Raw genomic sequence first — 19635 nt, 5'->3', positions numbered from 1 at the left:
TCTTCCGGATTCAACTAAAGGTCAAATAAATAAAATAATGAATGTATTTGACATTTACTGAGTGCATACGATGCATCAGCTAATGTGCCAGATGAAGGAAATACAGCAGCGTACTGAACGTTTTCAAACAGACAGTCTTAAGTATCTTTGATAAGACACACAGTCTCCAAATTACAACGGTTCGATTTAGGATTATACAGCTTGATGATGGTGCAGAAGTAAGGAGCGTTCAGTGGAAACCATACCCCACGTTCTGAATTTGGATCTTTTCCTGGGCTGGCGACATGCATATGACGCTCTCCAGTGAGGCCAGACAGCACGAGGATCCACAGGGGCCCGTCAGCCACACCATCCCGAGGGTAAACAACCAACGTGCCTACAACCATTCTCCACCCACAGAACCATTCTGTTTTTCACTTTTAGTACACTATTTAATAAATCACATGAGAGAATCAACATAATATTACAAAATCCACTTTGTATTAGATTTTTTTATTTTTATTTTATTTTAGTATGTATGTATGTATGTATTTATTTTCCCAAGTGGAGGTGTTCTGAACATATTTAAGGTAGGCTAGCCTAAATGATGATGTTTGGGACGTTAAGTGTACTAACCTTACATGAGCATTTTTGACTCATGACGTTTTCAATTTATGAAGGGTTTATCAGGACACATCAAGTTGTCCTTCTGATTTTAAGTCATCCTTCTCATTTGCATGCACATCAGCAAAGTGTGTTATTATTTTTCCATTTAGGATCCACAGGAAAATCAAATATTCTCTCCCACTCCCATTTTGAATGGCATGAAGTAATATTTAAGAAATTATATTGGTGTTTTACCCTCTCACAGGGAAAAATAAATCTTGTACCAAAAATGTTCTTCTTTACATGGCCTGTTTCTTACCCTCAAGATGCCCGAATGCCAATCTGCGACTCAGCAATGCTAAAAGAAGACATTTGAGTGTCTTTCCTCCCCACCTTTCCCTACCCACTCTTTAGTCCTATCAGTGAGAACACAGGCTCAAAAAGCTACTGTAATTATCAGGCTGACTTAAGAGAGGTTACTTTCAGAGGTCATACATCTATAGAGCTGAAAAGGTATGGTATGAAGCAGGAAATCCAATGCACTCTGCATATACCAAGCCACATCAGGAAGATTATGTCCATGCATCACGTCTTAAAAAAGACATTTATAAACAAGAGCATATCCAAACTAGAAATCAGAGGTCATTTTGTTCCAAATTCCACCCACAGAAGAAATCATCCATCAACACCTTTGATAAATATTTAATATTCTGCTTATGCACTTCAGTCACTAGCACAGCAGTCACTGCTCTGAAGCAATCCAGGCCTCCAATGGACAGGAGTAAGTCTCAGAAATATTTTCATAAAAGGTTCAGAAATCATGAGTCCTGATTCTACACCTTAAGCATCTATCCCCTTTCAAATATATGACAAATACGCTCATGGCCTCTCTCTATATGTCCAGTTACCATAACCATCTGTGATATGAAATCTGTCTTGATCTTCTCATTTTACTTGGAGGCTCTCTAGTTTAAAAATGTCATTCTTATGTTTGATTTTCTATGACTTTTAAGTACGGAAGTGAATGTTCAATAAAAAATGTCTAGCATATAGGATGAGTTGAAATAACAGACTATAAGAAAAGTAACACATTAAGAACCTGCTACAGACTGGTTTAGGAAAACAAGAGGGGAGGCGTTTTTTATTTATTATTAATCATTCTTTACTATGAAATACCTCAAACTTTCAGAAATATATAGGATAATAGAGTGCCCAGGAATCCATTCCCAGTATTTAACAAATGTTAACACGAATGTACTACAGATAATTTTTTTAATATAACAATTTTTTTTAATGTTTATTTTTGAGACAGAGAGAGAAAGAGAGAGAGAATGAGTCAGGGAGGGGCAGAGAGAGGGAGACCCAGAACCCGAAGCAGGCTCCAGGCTCTGAGCTGTCAGCACAGAGCCGACGCGGGGCTCAAACCCACAAACCGCAAGATCATGACCTGAGCCGAAGTCGGATGCTTAACCAACTGAGCCATCCAGGCTCCCCAAAATATAACAATTTCTTGATTCAGTTGAAATGGACCTACACACCTTCCCAAAACCAAATCCCTTCTCTTATTGCTAAGAGATAACTACTACACTGAAGATGTGCGTATCTTTTGCATTCCTGTTTTATTTTTTTAATGCTTACTTTTTTGAGAGAGGGAGAGAGTGAGTGGGGGGAAGGACAGAGAAGGGAGACACAGAATCTGAAGTAGACTCCAGGCTGTGAGCTATCAGCACAGAGCCCGACATGGGGCTCGAACCTATGAATCACAACATCATGACTTGAGCCAAAGTTGGACCCTTAACCGAATGAGCCACCAGGCAACCCTGCATTCACATTTTAAATTTTCACTACCTATATATGGTCTTTACAAGTACCACAATTAGCAAGCTTGGACCTATTTAAAAGGTTCACTCTGGTGGCTATACTGAGGATAGACTACAGATGGAGAAAGGCGACATGACATGATGAGAGGTTATTGGCAGCTCAAGTAGAAGGAAGAGCTTACAATGTTTGAATGTGCACTCTGAAAGAAAGAAAGGAATTCAGGACCACAATCTGATTTTTGGCCTTTGCCAAATGACCATCAATAGGATGAAAAATAATGTGAGGAGGGGCACCTGGGTGGCTCAGTCAGATAAGCGTCCGACTTGGGCTCAGGTCATAATCTTGCAGTTTGTGGGTTCTAGACCAGCATCGGGCTCTGTGCTGACAGCTCAGAGCCCGGAGCCTGCTTTGCATTCTGTCTCCACCTCTCTCTGCCCCTTCCCTGCTCACACTCGGTCTCTCTCTTAAAAAATAAATAAAACACTAAAAAAAGATTTAAAAGAATAACGTGAGAAGAGGAGAGTCTGGTGTTGGAGTGGAAGAGATGATCACTTCAGTTTGAAAGATGTTAAATTTGATATTATCTACTAGACCTCATGTTGAAATATCAAGTACATAGCTGGACTTGGAGCTCAACAGAGAGGTCTAAATTAGAATTACCTATTTTGGAATCACTGGCATATAGTTGGCATTTAAGCTATGAGACTGGGTAAGATCCCGGATTAAGTGCACACAGACCAGAAAAGAAGACCCATGACTGAACACTAGGTCATATCTGTTAGGAAGATGCAGAGAAGAATGATGATCAATGAAGCGGTCCAAGAAGGAACAGTCAGGGAGGTATAGGGTCCTGGATGGCAAGTGATAAAAACATGTATTGAGAGGGAGAGACAGCATGAGTGGCTATTTCCAATGCTGCTGAGGGCAAAGTAAGATAATGTTAATAAGCAAGTACTTAAAGATTCTTAGCACTTGCAAATTGTGAAGTAAAATTACTGAATAGGCTGAGGCAAAGACAGAATGACAATGTTTCCTAGAAATCTCTTTCTTGTTTGATATTAGTATTCTTTTTATTTTTTAAATGTTTATTTATTTTTGAGAGAGAGAGAGAGAGAGAGAGAGAGAGAGAACAAGCAGAAGAGAGGCAGAGAGAGGATGACAGAGAATCTGAAGCAGGCTCCAGGCTCTGAGCTGTCAGCACAGAGCCCGACACAGGGCTCAAACTCACCAACAGCGAGATCATGACCTGAGATGAAGTCAGACGCTCAACCAACTGAGCCACCCAGGCGCTCCTTGTTTTATATTAGTATTCTTAAGATACCTTCATTTAAATAGTTAGAAATCTACCTAAATATCCATATCCGAAATGATTAATGAGTTACTTTTTAAAAATTACTGCACAATATCTCATTTAAAAGAAAACAAATGCTATCCAAAACTCTGAAAAGAAAACTTTGAAGTGCAAAACCTTTTGGATTGAGAAAACATTTGGAATAAATACGACTGCATCAAAATGATTCTGTAAATGACAATCATAAAGACCCTAACATCTAAATGAGTAAATGGTATATATATTTTACACTGAAGACAAACAAAAAGAGAAAGAGGTATGGAACCATGGTTAGTAACTTTCAAAATTCCAACAAACAGGCATGAGTGCACTGTTACATGACAATCAAATGTAAAACTAGAGCATATCAAGGGCTGAGAGGTTACTGGAATAACAAGTACTCTGAAACAGCGCTGGTGGTAGATTAGTTGCTATGAACACTTGGGAGAGCAATTTTGCACTATCTCTCAAATGAAAATGTGCATACTCAGTGTCTTGGGAGTTTCACCAAAAAGAAATACCTGCACATGTGCAGAAGGGAGAGGTCGAGTTCAAGACTGGCAGTGGAAATTGCTTCTCATCGGGCTCTGTGCTGACAGTGTGGAGTCTGGAGCCTGCTTTAGATTCTCCCTCTCCCTCTGTTTCTCCCCCACTCATGCTCTGTTTGCCTCTCTCTCAAAAATAAATAAACATGAAAAAATTTTTTTAATTTTTAAGAAAAGTGGGGGCACCTGGGTGGCTCAGTCGGTTAAGCGCCCGACTTCGGCTCAGGTCATGATCTTGTGATTCGTGGGTCCAAGCCCTGGGTCAGGCTCTGTGCTGACAGCTCAGAGCCTGGAGCCTGCTTTGGATTGTGAGTCTCCCTCTCTCTCTGTTCCTCCCCTATTCATGCTGTCTCTCTCTCTCAAAAATAAATAAACATTAAAGAAAATTTTTAATGTTTTAAAAAAATTGCTTCTCCTAATTAGACAACAACGTGCATGACCTCCATGTGAGTCAATCTAAAAGAATAAGATGGTTATAAAATACATGTTTTTAAAAGAAAATCACAGCGGTTCAATGTTGACTCTGAATTCTCTCAGTAACCTGGGATGAAATGACACATCAGAATGCACGGATTTACTGGAAGGGTTATGGATTTTCTTATCTCATTACCTACCGAGACCTCAATTCCATGTGGCCAGTACTTATTTTATCTTTCACAAACCAGAAATAAATTATTTTAAATAATTATTTTTATTTGGTAGACTCAATAGAGGAATTTGAGCACACACATTCAATTGTGTGCCTTTCACTCAATATTACGAATTTATTCTTACCTTGTAAAGTACTTAGTACAGTCCCTAACAGGCTAGCCATGCACATTCTCTTTTCATTTCTGCTTCTTACACATTCTTCTGAAATTTTTGAAGGCCATATAGGAAATTGAAGGTTACCGGAAAACAAGCAAATCAACCCATCATCTCCGCGGGTGTGTACATTATAGTTACTTTGATCACTTGGCCATGGGAAGTCACTGTGTCATTTATTTGTACTTGAATGGGGAAGTGTCAGAGCCCTTTTGGAAATCAGATCCTAGAGGCCACTTTAGCACTAAAAATTTGAAAGGAATTTGGGGGGAAGAATGTTAGCGAGAAACTTCATTTAACTGCTCAATCAACCAACAGACATTTCCTGGAATGCAAGGGGTAGGTGTATACGTTTTCTTTCAGATCTGTTTAAACAAATTGATAACAAATAGCACATGGGTATACTACTTCTTATGTTAACCTAACTTAATAGTCCTCCTTTATTTAATTAATTAAAAAATATCTAATAGGTAACATTTTAAAAAGTCTAGATGACTATTCAATGCATTGACCAAAATATTTTCCATTCCTCATTTCCATCTCACTTAATAAACACATTTAAAGCCCTTACAGTGAGGCATTCAAGTAACTTACTGAATCTTAAAAAGTGAAGATACAGGGCGCCTGGGTAGCTCAGTCGATTACGTGCCCAACTTTGGCTCAGATTCTCATGTAATCTCATGGTTCGTGAGTTTGAGCCCACATCGGGCTCACTGCTGTCAGCACAGAGCCCACTTTGGATCCTCTGTATCCCTCTCTCTGCTCTCTGCCCCTCCCCTACTTGCACTCTCCCTCTGTCTCAAAAATAAACATTAAAAAAAAAAGGTGAAGATACAGAGGCACTGAGTGGTTATGTAAGGTCACACAGTAGGATTGTAATAGGGGAGCTTGGATTCAAACACCGCAGCCTGCCTCCTGAGTCCTTAATGTAAAGGAGCCAAGGAGCTCCATAAGCTAGTGTGTTTGCTCTTGCATTCCATTGCAATTAGTAATGACTTAGGTTTTTTTTTTCCCCTGTAAATTAAGTATTAGGCTTTCAAAACAATTACTGTTTTAGCTGCATGTGAAATGAACTTTTCCTAAATGGAGATTTTTGGTGTTTGGGATATTTTTTAAATTGTAGCATATAAAATTGCTTTTTATTGTACATCAAACATTCATGTATTGACAATTTTATATAATTCAACCTATCTAGAACAAACCTTAATTGTAAAGGAAAAAGCAGAAGATGTGGACTGAAAGGCCAAACTCCGTATCTGCTCCATCAGATGGAACCTGTGTCAGCTTAAGCAAGTAATATAACTTCACTGGTTCTTATTTTTCTCATTGTTAGAGAAAAAGTACTGAGATCTGTTGATCATGGCTCCTAAGAAATTAACAATTTAACCTGTAAAAAATTCTCACCAACTGCAATGTTCAAAACAAACACTATGAACTATTCTAAATAATAGTACCAGAGCCCCCCATCACAGAAGATGGACGCTTCCAAGGCATCTGCATAACTCAAAATATGCTTCCTAGAAGATATGAAAACAGTGTCAGGGAATTACAACTGAACTGTCCATCCACCCAGAGCACTATGAGCCAATGGTCCTGAAAAAATCTCATAAAAGATAAAATGGAAGCTTTGAGATCACTGAATTAAAAAAAAAAAAAAAGTAAAGCTTAAGTGCCTTGCAGTTCTGTTTGAAAACTGAAGCTGCCATACGCCAGTAGGTTTGGAAATGGGCTTCTTCACAGTGACTTCATTGAGCGTCCCACCACATGCTACTGAGATAAGATCACCTTGGTTACCAACAGGACCTTATAGACTAACACCTTTCCAATCAGAGAGATGAACCCAAGGAACAGTACAGAAAAGAGAATTCAAGATGCACTGTTTCCTCTCCCTTCTGCCACACCACCTTTCCTTTTTATTCTGGTAATAAGTTTTCAGATGAGAAGACCCACCAATTGCTGTAATTAAGCGTATAAATCACACTTGACTTTTCATAATAGGCACTCAATACAGGCTAGCCCTTAAGTGATAATGACATCAGAATTATTATCTACCGATTTGGGTAGTAAACCAGAACTATGAAATGAAGCTAAACAGTCTCAATTGTAACATTAAGAGCCTGATCTTCACGGACTACTAAGGACTACTACGGAGGCTTTGTAACATTTTTGAATGTATTCTATACTCTGGATTAACTTCCTTCAACGCCACTCATTGATTTAAAGAACACTCATGCCAAACTTGGTTCACTTTTCAGCCTTAGTTGCTGGGCTGATGTCTGGCAGATAAAAATGGGTGTGAGTGTCTGTATAAAGCTTAGCCAGGACAAAGGCAACATTAAGAGTGAAATTGAAGCAACTCTCTTCTATCTTACACATAACCATTTCCTGTCCATTAAATGAAAGGATATACATGAAAGCACTTCACCCAACTATAAATCTCTATAGAAAGTGAACTATTCCTGTGCTCTACTTTACAGAGTCTCAAGTACTTTATCTCTAGATAATTACGATTTTCAATTCAACATAAAATCCTGGTATATTTCCTTTGCTAGGCCTGTTAAAAGGATCTCTAACAGAAAGTAAATAAAACCAGAGGCCTGAAAATCACACCACCCACACAATACAGACTTACAACATTGCCTCATGCTTTCTTTTGGTCTTGCAATTTATCTGTGACTTATTATTTATTCAACTTATCCAACATGTAGACTTCAAATCCATATATGGGTATGAATCCCTTCAGGTTTGATTCAACAACTACCCAAAGAATACATATGAATTACAGTTTTAACTCAGTATATGTCAGAGTAAATTGCTTTAAAGAGCTAAAGACACATGGTTTAATGAATTACACTCTTAATTAGTAAGAATGCAGACCACCCTTGCAGACAAACTGAGATTAATTATTTCAAACTGAATAAGTTCATCTAGAAAACGTTTGGAATTCAGTACAAGTACCAAGAGAAAGGATAAACGTATTTATTATTCCACATACATAAAAAGAAGAAAAATGCAAAACTTTAAAATTCAGTTATATTAGTTAATATATATGCTAATTGTATGATATATGTTTATATATCATTATATATATACACACACACACATACACACACACAAACATACATATACATACATACATATACATACATATATTACGATCCCTGAATAGAAATCTGTCCATTTACAACTGGATCAAGACACTATGCAAGATGGTGAGTTGGATCTGTCCTATGTTATTATAAACTGTATATATATATACACACACAGTTACTGTAAGACAGACTTTTAGTAAATTTAAAAGCAGACCTCAAAGGCCATAAAATAGAAATACTTAATACTTACCTACTACAGAGTGAGTTTTTAAGCAATTTTATTTATAGAACTTTAAAATGGTAAGACTTTAGCTTTATTGTTGAAATACACTTTTATTTATATAATAAATAACATCGTACGTTGAAAAAGTACCATCTAGCTTTGTAAGTCCTAACTCAAATTTTTCTCTGCAGGTTGGCAGGGCCCAACTATACCTCTGAAAAAAGAAAACGATCAAGCAGAAGTTGTATAGATATCTAAGAAAGAAGTTGTAGTTGCCTCAACTTTATTCTGATCAGTAATGACTATATGGGAAAGACTATTGCATTCAAGTTGCATGTGTAGTAAGCTAAATAATATTTGGACCTGACAGGGGTGAGCAAGACAATGCTAGAGGCAAAGGAGAAAAGAACTGATATCTTCTTCTCCCTCCTTGCTTCGTTTCCTCCCTCCTCCTTCCCTCCTTCCCTCTCTCTGTCTCTTTCTCTCTCTCTCTCTCTCTCTCTCTCTCACACACACACACACACACACACTCATTTATTGTAAATTGGCATTACATTTTGTGACCCTTCTAGACTCACTTTTTAGTTTGAGTAGGTATTGCACAGCTTTGTTAGGATTTTCCACATATGGGATCACATTGTCTACAAATAAAGACAATTCTACCTCTTCCTGTTCTATCCACATGTCTTTAATTTTTTAGTTTATTTACTTTTGCTTATAGTACTGGTTAAGATCTCCAGTGCAATGTTAAAAAGAAGCGGTCAAAATGGGCATTCCTGTGTTATTGCTGATAATATACAGTCTTCTACGTTGAAAAATAATGTCAACCATGGGTTTTGTTCTTTGGGGGTTTTTTTGTAGATGTGCATTAAGTGCTTTTGGTAGGTACAATTTAGTCTTAGCTTGCTGAGCACTTTTACCATAAATTAATGTTGAATTTTGCTAAATTATTTTTCTGCATTTACTGGCATTATTGTATACTTTTTCTCTTTCATTTGTTTCATACAGTGAATGATACTGATAGATATTTTTAAGGTTAAGCTATCCTTGCATTCTTGGGATAAACTCTTTCTGGTCATGACGTATTATCCTTTCATATATTGCCGGCTTTGATCTGTTCATATTTGGTAAGAATTTTACTGTCTATGTTTCTGTTGGATTCCACAGTAGGTTTTTTCTTTACATCATCTTTATCTGTTTTTGATATTGGATAATGCTGGCCCCATAAAAGTATCAGTAAGCGCTGTGTCCCTTCAAATTACTCGAAATAATCTGTAGTATTTCATCTTTAGATGGTTGATGACATTAACTAATGAAGGCCTTTGGACCTGGAATTTTCTTTGTGGGAAAAATTTTAACTACAAGTTCAATTAAACTATATTTAGGGCCTCACAGAGGTTCTTCACTGTTTTGTTTTTTAATTTTTTTAGTGTTTATTTTTTTTGAGAGAGAGAGAGTCAGAGACAGAGCATGAGTGGTGGAGGGGACAGAGAAAGAGGGAGACACAGAATCTGAAGCAGGCTCCAGGCTCTAAGCTGTCAGCCCAGAGCCCAACATGGGGCTTGAACTCATGAACTGACAGACCATGACCTGAGCTAAAGTTGGACGCTCAACTGACTGAGCCACCCAGGCAACCTGGTTCTGCATTGTTTTTTAAGTCAGTTTGTTAATACGTATCTTCCAAAGATTTGCCCCTTTCATGTAATGTTGTAAACTTTCTTGACATGAAGTGGTTTATAATATTTCCTTATTATAATTATAATTTTAATTCCAAAGAAACTTTTGTGAGTCTCCCTTTTATTCCTAATATTGATAATTTGCATTTTCTTTTACTTTGATCAATAGCAATTTTATCGTTCTTTCCAGAAATTTTTTCTCCACTTTTTCTGCTTTATTTAACTTCAATGATTTCTGTTCTTAAATATATTATTTCCTTTCTTCTATGAATTTTGGGTTTAATTTGCTCTTCTTTTCCTATCTTATTTCCTGACATGAGTATTTAATGATAGAACTTTTCCCATAAGTACTACCTAGCTGTATCCCATATATTTTGATATGGTATTCTCATTTTCATTCATTTCAAAATATTTTTTAAGTTCCCTTGTTTTTCTTTGATCTATGCATTATTTGGTAATGTACTGTCTTACTTACAATTTTATACTAATTTTGAGGTATTATTTTGTATCTGATTTCCATTAATTCCACTGCTGCCAGAGAACACATCAATTAAGTTTCCAGTTATTTGAAATTTGCTGAGAAGACTTTAACAGCCTCACTTATGATCTAGCTTGATTACTGTTCTATGTGTATTAAATATAAAATTTTTGCAAGTGCCAGTTAAAAAAAGTGGGTTGTGGCATTTCTTAGTTTTCCCATTTTTAAAAACAAATTTTTCTATTTGTTCTACCAATTACCAAAATGTGAGTAAATATTAGAAGAAAAAATAACAGTCTGACAATACCAGGAGTTTGTTGCTATGGATGTGGGAAAATACACAGCTGGCAAGAGGAAGAAGTATTATAATCACCATGAAGAACAATTTGATAATATATAATAAACATGAAGATGTGTATCTTCTAAGCCAAAATATTACTGATAGGTACACACTCAAGAGAAATTCTCACCATTTGCACACCAAACTCACGAAAAGATGATCATTATTATAGTGCTTATAACTCCAAAATATAAAAACAAAAGGGGAGGGGGAGGCGAATGAATATTTATCAATTGGAGAATGGATAAACTATACTGCATACAAACTGTACAGTTTAAAGGGTGGACAAGACGTGCTCGCTTCAGCAGCATACACACTAAAATTGCATCAACACAGAGAAGACTGGCCCAAGGCTAACACACAAACTCATGAAGCATTCCAGATTTTTAAAAAATTAAATTAAAAAACTCAAAAATACGATATAAATACGTGTTTTTACGTATTACTACGTATATTAAACACGTATAAGTATGATTATAAAAAGCTAAGTTCTAGAAAGATGTGTGCAGTATCATTCCATTTTTTGCAAATTTTTATAATAGAAAACAATGCTATTATATATTTTTACGGATGCATACCTACTTAATACAATTATTAAAGTATGGATGGAAAATACATATACAAATTTGAAAACAGTGGTTACATCTGAGGACCTCGAAAAGAAAATGGTTGTGGAAGACTACCATGAGGGGTTCAATACTACGTGAAAAATGTCGAAAGTCTTAGGAAACAATGGCAAAATTTTAACATTCATGAAACCTGTGTATTAGCTGTATTTAATCTCTGTGCTTTTCTGTTCCCTTGAATAGTTGTGTAATTGGAGACTTAGGTGTAGCTTTTAATGACAAAAAGATTAATGGGCAATGATTACGTGCATGTAAACCACATAAGGTAAGTTAGGGAAAAAAACATTAAAAATTCATAAAGTATGCTTTCATATAAAGAGAATGTTAATATTCACTATGGATGAGGATATGAGGAAAAGGGTGCTCTTTTTTTTTACTCAATTTTACTTTATTTGAATTTATTTTATTTTTTTATTATATGAAATTTATTGTCAAATTAGTTTCCATATGACACCCAGTGCTCATTCCAAAAGATGCCCTCTTCAACGCCCATCACCTCATCAACCTCCCTCCCCCCATCAACCCGCAGTTTGTTCTCAGTTTTTAAGAGTCTCTTATGCTTTGGCTCTCTCCCTCTCTAACCTCTTTTTTTTTTTCTTCCCCTCCCCCATGGACTTCTGTTAAGTTTCTCAGGATCCACCTAAGAGTGAAAACATGTGGTATCTGTCCTTCTCTGTATGGCTTATTTCACTTAGCATCACACTCTCCAGTTCCATCCACGTTGCTACGGATGGCCATATTTCATTCTTTCTCATTGCCACATAGTACTCCATTGTGTATATAAACCACAATTTCTTTATCCATTCATCAGTTGATGGACATTTAGGCGAAAAGGGTGTTTTTAGGTACAATAGATGACAGTGTAAACTGGTCTAGCATTTTTGGAAGATGATTTAGCAGAACGTATCAACATTTCAATACTGCAAGCCCTGTGTTGCCTCTCCCCTCAAAGATAACATCTCTAGGAATATCTCTGGTAAATATGCTCATATAGGTACACAATGATCTATGTAACCGATTGTGGTATTGTGAAATCATTGTTATTTGTGTCAGTGCAAAAATGGCACCAACATAAAAGCCTGGCAAGCTTTCTTAATGGCCACTAACAGGCGCAATTACAGCAAGGGCCACCCACAAAGTAGTCCATGCAGAGATCATTCCAGAGAACTTTGCTGTGTATATGTCCAGCTTCATGAAGCGGACTTGATACCACTTCTCTACAACGGTGATTTTCTCAGTGGATGTATTTGTGTCCCCCACTCCAGGGAGGGACATTGCAGAATCTGGCAATGTCTAGACATTTTTGCCTCTCCTGACGGGGCATCTAGGGGGTAGAGGCCAAAGATGCTATTAAGCAACCTACAATGCACAAAACAGCCCCCCACAACAAGAATCTTACCCAAAATGTCATTAGTGGTGAGGTTGAAAAATCCTGCTCTGGAAGTAATTTATTTGCATGATTCTCTAATCTCAAATACAACCATATAAAATAGGAAGTATTTTTCCTTGTTTTAAATATGAAGCAGAATGTCAGAGGGATTAAATATTTTATCCAAAGTAAAAGATAATAGATGATAGAGCTCTTAACTAAGAAGTTATATTAGCAGTTAAAATAATTGGCCTCTCATATTATGGAATGTTATATAGTTGTTTAAAAAAAGATTTACATACATGGCATAAAATGATCTCAATGCTATAAACTTCAAGAAGAGATTTGTAATGTATATAACTAATAAAATATTACTATCCCAATTGAATAAAAATCTCTTACCATTCAATTAATAAGTAAAAATTTAGAGAAGACATAGACTATGTAATCCCATTTATATTATATAAGCCAATCTAAGTGTATGAAAATACCATAAATGTTATTTACCTATGGCCCTATGTACACACTCAAAGAAAATCCTAAGAATGGAATTTTCCTGGGACGCTGGATGGCTCAGTCGGTTAAGCATCCAACTTTGGCTCAAGAATGATCTCACCGCTCCTGAGTTCGACACCTGCCTTGGGCTCCGTGCTGACAGCTCAGAGCTTGGAACCTGCTTCAGATTCTGTATCTCCCTCTCTCTCTGCCCCTCCCGCCCCAAATATAAATAAACATTAAAAAATTAATAAAGGAAGAATGGAATTTTCCTTAAAGGATAATGTTTTTATAAAAACTCATTTAGAAAATCTCAACACAACAATAAAAATAACTGATGAAAAATTTGCCAGGGTACACAGCAAATGGTGATGGCATGACCTCCAGAAACGTAATAAAAGGTTGGTAATTAGTGAGAGAGGATGATTAGACAGTACTGGACAATTACAGTGATGTCATGGAGTATCATCAAGAATAGTTCTCCGTTCTCCCAAGTTCTGTTGCAATGTAAACAAGTGTTTAGAGCAGCACTTAACCAAAAATTTGCAAACATATGTACAATATGATGGAATTTTTTTGGATCCCTTGTGCTCTTTGGGAATTAAGAACCTAAAGAGCTACCGGACTCTCGTCATCTGGAGAAAAAAAGGGAACAAAATACTCCACATGTAGTATCTTCCATTCCACGTACAGGGAACAGAAAAGCAAAAAAGGTGAGGGGAAAATTCAAATTGACTCCTAAAAAGGGTGTCTGGATGATTGAAGCCTCTTAAATGTTGGATAGAAATCATGAGGTGAGCCGATTTTGCCTCGGTAGAGTTTTTAACTACAAATTCAATTTCTCATTAGAAATAATGCTGTTCAGATTTACTTATCTTTCTTCTGGGAAGAAAAATTTGTATTTTTTTTATGTTTATTTATTTCTTTTGAGAGAGAGAATGAGAACACAAGCTGGGGAGGAGAGAGAGAATCCCAAGCAGGCTCCGTGCTGTCAGCATGGAGACTGATGTGGGGCTCGAACTCACAAACCCTGAGATTGTGACCTGAGCCAAAATTAAGAGTCGAACACTTAACTGACTGAACCACCCAGACGCCTGGAAAAATTTGTGTTTTAATCTTTTTTCCTTGACAAATAGGGGTTTATCAATTATTCTTATTTTTTTAATGCACCGACTTTGATTTGATTAATTTTCCCTCTTACTGTTCCAGTCTCTTCTTCAATGATATCAGCTCTTATTTTTATTTCACCTTATTTCACCTTTAATTTCTTCAAGAATATACCTAGATCATTGATTTGAGATTTTTTTCTATGTACATGATGCAAATATTTCCTCTATGCATCACTTTCACTGCATTCCACAAATCATGATATGTTGTATTCCATTTTCATTCACCTCCCAATAATTTCTAATTTGCGAATTATTCCTTGACCCCTATGTTACCTAAAAGTGTATTGTTTCATTTCCAAATATTTGAGGATTTTTCAAAGACCTTTCCCTTATTGATTTCTATTTGAGTTTTGTTGGACTAAGAAAACTTACTTTGCATTATTTCACTGCCCTTAACTTCACAGTGAATTACTTTATGGCCAAGAATAAGGTATTACATTGAAATATAGCCTGTGTGCATTGGAAAAATAATGTGTGTTCTGGGGTGGGAGAGTAGAATGTCCCACAACCAAAGACTCCAGAAGAACCTTCTGCACATTATGAGGCCTCCCTAAATGCACTGCTCCCTCTCTGGTACTTCAGCAAATTCTGGTTTCCTCAGCCTCTCTCAAATCCCAACCTTGTCTCTTTAATGCAGTAAGAATACTGGGCTCTGTTTTTTCCTCTCTCAGGCTGCAAACTGGGACATACACACAGATTGCTCATTGGTTTCTTTTCTCTCAGGGATTACTGCCACACGCTACCCTTTGTCCAATGCCTGAAAAACCATTATTTCACATAGTTTGCCTGATGTTGTAGTTCCCATTTCATGATGGCTGGAAGTCAAAGTTCCAGGCGTTCCAATAAAACTTTTTTATTCCACCTGGGACACCTTTCAAACCAAATATTCTTTGAAAATGACATGCTATTAAACAGAGAACAATGGAGCAGACAACACCTAAGTTAGAAGAGCCTGGAGATCACCTTCTAGCTTCACACTCCCTTCATTTCCCTTCACTCCAAAACCTGAAACATGGCCATTTCTGAAATGACACTTCAAAACTTTAGAGTTCTGCACAGCTCACTCTTCAAACCACTTACATGAAGAGTATTAGCTTTCAAATCAGGCAGACCTGGATTTGATTCCAAGCTTGCTTCCTTGACGACCTCAGGGATATTACACAACTTCTTGATCAACAAAATGGGTGTAGTAACACCTTCCTGATAGAATTACTGTAAATATGAATCATGTAACTATTAGACACCTCAAGGTAGAGGGCCCCAAACCCAACTGATTCATAAATTATCATTCTATTTGTAGCTATTGTCACGGTCATTGCCAACTGTCACAAGAGAGATACAGCATTCTGTGTATTCCAAAGAACAAAACCAAGATTATTTCCAAGATATGCCAGGATTTTCCAACTGCATTTTCCAACAATGAAACTGGCAAGTGAAATTAATGAATTCTTTGCTTCCAGGAGTATTTATGGTATTGGACTCTGTCAGGCATATTTTAAAGAAAATCCCTCTACTGTGTGCTAATTTCTTGCTTTAGTTTTTTTAAGAATACTACTATAAGAGAGCAACTAGGAGAAAGGAAAGACAGGTTGCATTAAAAATCAGTAATTTGTGGGGCACCAGAGTGCCTCAGGTGGGTTGAGCGTTTGACTCTTGATATCAGCTCAGGTCATGATGCCAGGGTCGTGAGATCAAGCCGTACGTTGGTCTCTGCACTGAGCACAGAGCCTGCTCGAGATTTTCTCTCTCTCTCCCTTTGCCCCTCTCCCCTGCTCACACACTCTCTCTCTCTAAAAATAATTTTTAAAAAATAATAAAAATAGGGGCACCTGGGTGGCTCAGTTAGTTAAGCATCCCACTTCAGCTCAGGTCATGATCTTGCAGTCCGTGAGTTCGAGCCCCACATCAGGCTCTGTGTTGACAGCTCAGAGCCTGGAGCCTGTTTCAGATTCTGTGTCTCCCTCTTTCTCTCTCCTCCCCCACTCATGCTCTGTTTCCCTCTTCTCAAAAATAAACATTAAAAAATTTTTTTTAAATAATAAAAATAAAAATCAGGCATTTCTACCACATCAAATTCTATTTTTATATCTCCTCCATGTCAATCTCCACCCTATACCTTGGATCAAAGAATTAAAACAATGTGAATGTTACATGCCTCTGATAAATAAAACAGAAGCTACAAAATAATTTCATCACACACACACACACAAACAAAAAGAGATGTGACTTTGAATTTCACCTCCCAGCCTTACCAGCTGCCTGATGTGCATGATTTACACAATATCCATGAGCTTCAGCATCCTTATCTATAAAATCACATGAGAGTATGTATCTCAGTGGGTTTCTATGAAATCAGCCATACCTATGGCAGGATGCTTATGAGTATAGCATATAGTAGTGTTCAGTAAGTACAGCTATGATATACTGGGCCTCAGGTCTTTCTTTCTAAAAACTGATGCAAACAGAATTCTATTCACTGATTTTTCTTGATTGATTTGATTAAAAAAAAAAAAAAAGACGGAGGCAACACTTGTTTACTGCCCTTGTAGGTAGGATTAGTGGAAAAGTCCAGTACGTCTTCCATTTCTCGCGGATATGTTTCTTATATGCCACTGCCCTAGCACAAAAAGCTATTCACACCTATACATTTGTTTTAGCAGGTCACTTCTTTTCTAAAAATGTGTACACATACCACAATCAAAAGATTTTGTAGGGGCGCCTGGGTGGCATAGTCAGTTAAGCATCCAACTCTTGATTTTGGTTCAGGTTGTGATCTCAGGGTTCAGTTAGTGAGATTGAGTCCCACACTGGGCTCCTCACTGGAGCGTGCTTGGGATTCTCTCTCCCTTTGCACCTCCCCTGCTTGCACGCATGCATGCTCTCTCTTTCTCTCAAAATAAATTAAAAAAAAATTTTGTAAATACAGTTTATAAACTGTAAAATACTATAAAAACCTATGTTATTATCACAGTAAAAACCATTTACAACACTCTGGTGGTCTTCCATTGTTTTCTCTTCCACTTACATTGTATACTTTTGAAGTCTCCAAGATCAATTTATTATAAAATCCATTTCAGAATTACAGGAGTAGGAAGGTATATAAGCACTGAACAGAACTGAATGTGTATCTTCTGGACGAATAGGTAATGGAAAGAAATGAGAGAAGGATTAAGCAGACAGTTGATTATGCAGTTCCAATATAGAGTCTGATGTATTCTCTTACAAGCCTATGGTGAGTTATTAATAGGTTCAAAACACGTAAGACCATGTGACCACGCACCCAAAAATTGGACACTGTACACTTGTGGAGACTCCACAGCCAAGGGCAAGAGCAGCCAAGTTATTAGAACACTTACTAAAATACTACAACTGAGCTAACTATAGGCAAATACTTTGGAGCTCTCTTAAACCATATTAATGTGCAGCGCTGGACTGTCCCCGGGGATGGTTTAGCATGTTATTCCAAAAGCATTTCAAATAGAAATAACGGGTTTCCACATTCTTAAGCTTAAAACACACTCTAAATATGCACTGGTGGGTTTGCTTCTCCTCTTTCATCTTTCCAGCCACTGACCCCCTTCATGACTCTCCCTCCCTCCAAGGAAGGTTGTGTCAATTCACACAGATTATGTAAACTCTTGACGCCTGACAAGGAGAAAGAACTGAAAATGCAAAATAAGCAATCATGGGAATTAAATTAGTAGGCAAACATATTTCTTTAATTTACCATTCTACCAGCTTAAATTTGGACCCAGATTTCAAGTGGTATTTGTAAATATGTCTTGTCCATTTTCCACTGGCCACTCCAAAGCATCTATTCCACCAGAATTCTTGGGCCATCATTGTATTCCTTAAAGCTAAGAGTTAAGGTTTACATGGATGAAAATTTGGTTTAATCCTGATACATAGTCAAATTAAGCAGAGGAAATTTAAGCACATTAAAAAAACACCGTAAAGATTTCCTATGTACATCTCCCTACATTATTATTCAACAGCAAAGATTTAAATATAACTATTTGGATATCACTACCTTTTATTTCATGAGCCAGTTTTTCTTCTGGAAAACTGCTGCAACTAGACATTCATAAATGTTCACTTCCTAAAATGACCCCAAGTCCACATTTGCTTTCATATTAAATTTCATCAATTCTAAGATGCTGTCAGTTTTCTGATACACCCCTATGTGAAGCTGCTAAAATGTGAAAAATTATCTATTGGAATTAACTAAATATAGTATTTCTATCTTTTCCTAGGCTTTTTATATCATTATTAAATTAATGACAAATACATTATCTAAGGGCCTTTATTATCCTAACATTTTCTCACTCATGATTCCTATAGCTGGAAGACATCTGTCTACACTCAGATTATCAGAGAAAGCATACTGCTTTGGTTTTTAATAAAAGGCCGTATACTGGAAATCTTGGCTCTGTTTAAATAAACATACAATATTTTGGATATAAGTTTACATTTAGGGAATAACTCTGAGTGTTTGTGACTGAAACCTACTTCCTGAAAAGGATGGTTTAGATTTTGTAGGTTTGTTTGGATTTATTTGTTTATTTGAACCCTGACCCTAACAACTTTTGTCTTTTTCACAGCAGTGGAATATAGGAAGCAGTCCTGGAGTATGATACCTAGATTCACACCCTACTCGTCCAAAGACATGAACTGTAAAATCTTCTATTTTGTATACCCTACTTGTATAACTCCAAATGACTGGCTTTCCTTGCTCCCATCAATCCTTATTAATTTTAAATATTGTGCACTATAATATGGGCTATCAGTAGCTAATTCTGTTCTTTATCAGTCAACGTGGTGTTCAAAAACCTCCCCTAATGATTGTTCTCATAATAATAATTTCCAGATAGCAAAAAAAATTTTGTGTTGTTTAAGATGGAAATGCTCCCCAAATCGATCTTTAAATACAATTCCTATCAAAGATCCAGCAGACTCTACATTGACAAATTACAATCTCATGCTAAAATTTGTATAGAAATGCAAAGGATAGAGAATAGGCAAAACATTTTTAAAAAAGAAATCAAACTTAAAGTTCCCAAATTCAAAACATATTATAAGTTA

At 36.7% G+C, this 19635-nt stretch overlaps 1 protein-coding gene and 1 pseudogene across 1 annotated transcript in view; one reads left to right on the top strand and one right to left on the bottom strand.

Annotated features, from left to right (window-relative positions):
* Positions 1–19635, bottom strand: part of ADAMTS19 (ADAM metallopeptidase with thrombospondin type 1 motif 19) — a 231323-nt gene that overhangs the window by 196958 nt on the left and 14730 nt on the right.
* Positions 11187–11282, top strand: LOC115526775 (annotated as a pseudogene).

The sequence above is a fragment of the Lynx canadensis genome, chromosome A1 (assembly GCF_007474595.2).
Source record: "Lynx canadensis isolate LIC74 chromosome A1, mLynCan4.pri.v2, whole genome shotgun sequence".
NCBI classification, from domain to species: Eukaryota; Metazoa; Chordata; class Mammalia; order Carnivora; family Felidae; genus Lynx; species Lynx canadensis.
The sequence above is the reverse complement of the archived record's forward strand: the minus strand, read 5'-3'. Positions and strand labels throughout refer to the sequence as shown.